Source organism: Chelonia mydas, chromosome 26 (genome assembly GCF_015237465.2).
Source record: "Chelonia mydas isolate rCheMyd1 chromosome 26, rCheMyd1.pri.v2, whole genome shotgun sequence".
NCBI lineage: Eukaryota > Metazoa > Chordata > Testudines > Cheloniidae > Chelonia > Chelonia mydas.
In genome coordinates this window covers 13,239,288-13,244,754 of record NC_057859.1, presented here as the reverse complement: position 1 = coordinate 13,244,754, position 5,467 = coordinate 13,239,288, and positions in this window count along the sequence as shown.

Below are 5,467 nucleotides of genomic sequence, written 5' to 3'. Positions count from 1 at the left end.
GTATATGTCCAGATAGGATTTTGTAAGGTGCCAGTTTAGTTCTGGCACTTGGAGTTGTTTGAATGGTGTAGAGAGCTAGAGGAAGGACTTTAGTCCATCTCATATTGAGTTCCCGGCATAATTTTGTCAAAAGTTTTTTTTAGAGTTCCGTTCATCTGCTCCACCTGGCCTGAACTCTGGGGATGCCAGGGAGCGTGAAAAGCCCATTTTGTTCCTACCGCATTGATCAGTTCGTTATAAATCTTTGCGGTAAAATGAGTACCTTGGTCTGAGTCAATTATTTCAGGGGGGCCAAATCTTGGTATAATTTCATTAAGTAATACCTTACATACAGCAGTTGCAGTCGCTCGAGCGGTGGGATAAGCTTCCACCCATCCAGTGAGCTGGTCTATTATGACTAATAAATGCCGCTTTCTTTCAGAGGGAGGTAAATCAGTAAAATCAATCTATACATGCTGCATAGGCCTGTGAGCCCACCTGCACCCCCCCAGGTGGTGCTTGCTTATTTATACCCCTTGGGTTACACTGCTGACACAGAGCACACTTTTCTACTGTCCTTCTGGCTACTTCGTAAAGTCCGGGGGAAACAAACTGTCTTACCATAATTTGGGCCATTTTATTTGCTCCCAAGTGCGTATTTTTTGTGGCTCTGTTCCATCCCTGCACTCTGTTGGTTTTTAGGTAAAACAAAATGACCATCACACTCCCACATTCCCGTGGAATCGGGCTTAGCTCCCCATTTCTCCCAGATTATTTTTTCACTATCTGGGGCTTGCTGTTGCCAGGTTAAAAGAGGTGAATTGAGTATTTTGTAAGGCAGAGGTTCTAGCAGCCTCATCGGCCAAGCGGTTACCTACTGATCCAGGATCAGTGTTTTACAGATCTCACAGCTGCTTGGGCACATTCAAGCCCCCCTCTTTCTTGGCTGTTAGCCAAATCCTAGCTGTGAGTCGTGTCCTTGGGCAGGCCAGCGTCTTATCTTTGGACTGAGCCTGCCAGCTACAGCGCTGAATTAGCTCGTCCTCTGTTCTTTTTTTTTTTTTTTTTTTCTCCCCTTCTTGGCTTCTATTAACCTGCAAAGGAAACTTTCACTTTCCACTTACACACCTTTGTTCACAAATGAACACATGTACATTGCCCCATTATACAGCACTTTAGTCTTATTGTTCAATGTATGCCACATACACCCTTCTAGGAAAATGGCTTTATTACAGAGCTTTGGAGCAACAAGCCAGGACAAGCACACCCACTTTTAAGGAGTCCACTTGGTACAACCTCTGGTGTCCAATAGCTTTCCTCCCTCCCCAGCCCTCTGGCTAGAAATTTGAGGTAGCCAGAAGGATCCCATGTATAATATGGGGAGTGGGTTAACCTTTCATGTCCTTGCTTCCAAAGACCGTTGGTGTGTGAATTTTAACAACAATTTTTTTCAATTAAAAGATCTGGCCAATGAAATTTATTTTTCTTTCTTAAGCAAGTGTATTAAACTTTAGTATATCACATTTTCCTGATTTTATCCAAACACTTTGTATTCCAAGTTGAATAAAACAAGTATCTGCATTTTAATTTAACCCTTCTATTTAGTTTTAAACTAAACTGTCCTATGAAAAATTAAACACAGCAATTCTGGCCACAAGACAAACACTACAAGACAGGACATAGAACACAGAACATAATTCCTATTGTGCCAGTAAATTCATGAGATGTTGAATTGCTTTTCAGCTGGCATCAGTTTTCTCTAATTTTCTGAAAGACAAAAAGAACATAGATCTACCCCTTCTGGGCAGTCAGTCATTGCTTAAAATATCTCCTTTTTATACAAATACCCTCCTTAGTGGCAGGCAAAACAGAGGAGTTACCCATATGTTCTTGTATTTGTTTCATAGGCAGCCCAGGTTTCAGTGGCTTTTACCTTATCAGTTAGAAGAAAAGGAGTACTTGTGGCACCTTAGAGACTAACCAACTTATTTGAGCATAAGCTTTCGTGAGCTACAGCTCACTTCATCGGATGCATACTGTGGAAACTGGCAGTTTCCACAGTATGCATCCGATGAAGTGAGCTGTAGCTCACGAAAGCTTATGCTCAAATAAGTTGGTTAGTCTCTGGCAGTTTCCACAGTATGCATCCGATGAAGTAAGCTGTAGCTCACGAAAGCTTATGCTCAAATAAGTTGGTTAGTCTCTAAGGTGCCACAAGTACTCCTTTTCTTTTTGCGAATACAGACTAACACGGCTGTTACTCTGAAACTTATCAGTTAGGTAATTTACATTAAGACAAATGCTTTTCGGCTTGCTTTTGGATCCACAACTTAAAGATTTTTACTTTAAAAAGGGCACAAAAAACTTTACCAGACTTTTGATTGCCTTTTACTTTTAACTCCTGTTTTCACAACACGCAACTCTAAAAAGGAAAACACCAAAACAGGAAAACAGAGTCCTCGACACTCTGAATGTAGATGTTTGCGTGTGCTCAGAGCCTTAGAGGAGGCTCAGCCTTGGAAGCTAAATTTCCCACAGAGAGAGAGACTCCTCCTAGAGGGAGAACCATCAGGGCTCCAGGGGCTGAGCCGGACTTTCCCCACCATTGCTGCTCCTGGCTGCTGAGGCGTGAGAGCAAGGAGATTGTTCACATGCTGTCAATGCTCCTGCTGGTTGCTTCCTCCTTCTCTGCCCCTCTCCTCTCTGCTTTCAAGGGGGGACAGGTGCAGAGGACAGGGTATGGAAGGGATAGTCGCAGTGGTGATGGAGGCAGGAGCGGTGGTGATAGGGACAGAAGGGGATGGGGTTGTAGGAGTATGAAAGGAGCTGGCTGAAGGGGGGACGGGGGGGAAGATGGATCTTTAATCATGTGAACTCTCCCTTCCCGAATATAAACGAGAACAAGTTTTCTGAGTCAACTCTCCTCCGCTGTTTAGCAAATAGCTGTGAAACCCACTGGCAACGTGTGTGTCCGTGCCCCTTTTGTGGTGATCCGCATAAGAGAAAAGCCTACTATTGCTACCATTCCATTAGCTCAAGTGGTAGAAGTCTGTGCTGTGGATCTAAAGGTCCCACCCTTGCTGATGATCCATGGGGGATCAATATGGTTCCAAGTGCTGGAGCTTCTATCGTTTCAGATTTACAGTCCTGTCACCTGAATGAGGCGGGGGAAGGTGTGGAACAGGATGTGATTGTGTAATTACAGGCTGTATCATAACGCATATGCACTAGGCTGCATGCCTGCAGCCTTCTGGTAAGGTAGTTGCTCTTAGGGACAGATCTTTGCTGGCAGCTCAGCCCCCTCACCCCTGAGCTCCCTCAGAACTCCTGAGCGTATAGAGCAGGACAGGGGCCTGGCCTGTGACTTGCCTCCGCTATACAAACAATGAACCGGGCCTGGTAACTTATTGTGCCAGCACCACCGCGTCTGAGCCCTTTGTCTTTAACCGCACCTTGGCTTCATTACTAGGAAAGAGCAGGTCTGGGGTAGGTATTCCCCGAACAGCCGCAGTGATGCAAAGAAATCATTTAGCTTCTCAGCAGTGTCCTTATCTTCCTTCCTTGCTCTATTTAAACCCTGTGATCCAGCTGGCTCAGAAATTCTTTCACAGGCTTCCTGCTTCGGATGCACTTAAATAATATCATTTGACTCCTTTGGCTGAGGAAAGGATTTTGGGGGCAGGAAGTGGGGAGGATTTGGGGATCAGGCTTTCCCCTTTATTCACTCTCTACTCTCCTCCCCTTTTCTTTCTCTATCGCCAACCTCAAGTGTACACAAACCATGAGGCAGGCCCCCCCAAATCAGGAGATTGGCTTTAAAAGAAAAAAATAAATTCTGAGTTCATTACGTTTGCTTTCTGAGTTTTCAGGGAGTTCTTGGGTCATGCTTTCAAGCTTGTTGTTTTGTGAAACCAGGAGGGCTAGAAACTTCTTTAAAAAAATGAAATCTGATAGTCTCACCTAATCACATGACTCCAGGAGCTGGGACTTTAAGAAATGCAACAAGTAGTGAGACTCATGATTAAAATCAGAAGTGGCCTTGCTTCAGGGCATGAGGAGTGGTGGGCGACAGCCTCTCTGCTGTGGGGAGGGATCTCACGGACACGGGTCTTGTTTAGATTCCAAGTCGCACCAGGCTAATTAAAGGCCTGGCCTATCCACAAAGCTGCTCCCTTTTAAGCAGAAGAGTGAGTATTGTTTTTAAACTGATTTAGTGAAACCCGAGACAGCTTTGCATGTGGAGACTCCTACACTGATTTAAGCCTGGGTAAGATGAGTTTAGCTTGCCCCTGTGTAAATTTTCAGGGACAAGCTAAACTGCTCTAACCAGGTTCAAAGTGTTCCACACAGCTGTCTGCACTGGCTTAAACAAATAAGCTAAAGGACCCTGCTGCAACTTTGTGTAGACACCTGAAAAGAAACTATGTTAAATCAATGCAAAACCCTGTGCAGGCACTTACTGAGTTAAGCTAAATCAGGTTTTAAAATTTTGAATGAGGGAATCTACTTTAGCTAAAGTGAGCATTAAGTCAAATGGGGCAGGGGAGCATCCACATGGCATTTTGCTCCAGTTTAACTGAACCAATGTAGTTCTGATGTAGACAAAACCTTAGTCTCTCTCTACCCCTTCTGTTCTCTGGTGGCAGGATCCAACCAGTTCTGACACCATGGTGAGTTGTGATGCATGCAGGGAGCAGAGACAGGCCAGAGCAGGGGGCATAGCGGTAAGGGCTTTATGAGTAACAAACCCTGGAGTGACCCAGAAGGGGCATAAGAACGGCCAGACTGGGTCAGACCAAAGGTCCATCTAGCCCAGTGTCCTGTCTTCCGACAGTGGCCAGTACCAGGTGCCCCAGAGGGAATGAACAGAACAGGGAATCATTAAGTAATCCACCCTGTGTCGCCCATTCCAGCTTCTGGCAAACAGAGGCTAGGGGCACCATCCCTGCCCATCCTGGCTAATAGCCATCCTGGCAGCGCTATTCCTGGTTGTAGGGAGGCCCTCGGAGGTAGCTGAGAATACTTTCCAGCAGAGGGTAAGGTAGGAGGGGGCCACAGTCAGTGAGAAAGGAAGGAACTGTGACCATGTATTAAAAAACAGCTGGCACCTTTTGGCGGTGGCCATCTTTGAACCAGTTTCCTAGGCCTTGATGATGGAAGGTGCTCGGCATCAGGTCCCTTACTGGATCCAAACCTGCTGCCCTTGGATTTCCTGCCTAGCTGATTACAAGCATAGGAACGAATCCCACTCTGGAGATGGTCAGCCCGGAAGCTGGTGAACGCTGTTGGTTTTGGACTCTGCTCCCTGGTGCGTCCTACGAATGAGGCACGGGGTTTGGGAAGCAGGTGTGCAATGAACAGCCAAGGTCCAAGGCAAACCTGAGAGCCATTTGTAGATACGGAGGGAGTGGCGGCTGGTTCTATGCACCACCGAGGTGGCAGTGATGTCCCTGGCTTAATCCACAGAGTTGAGCCTTTAAAAATTTGT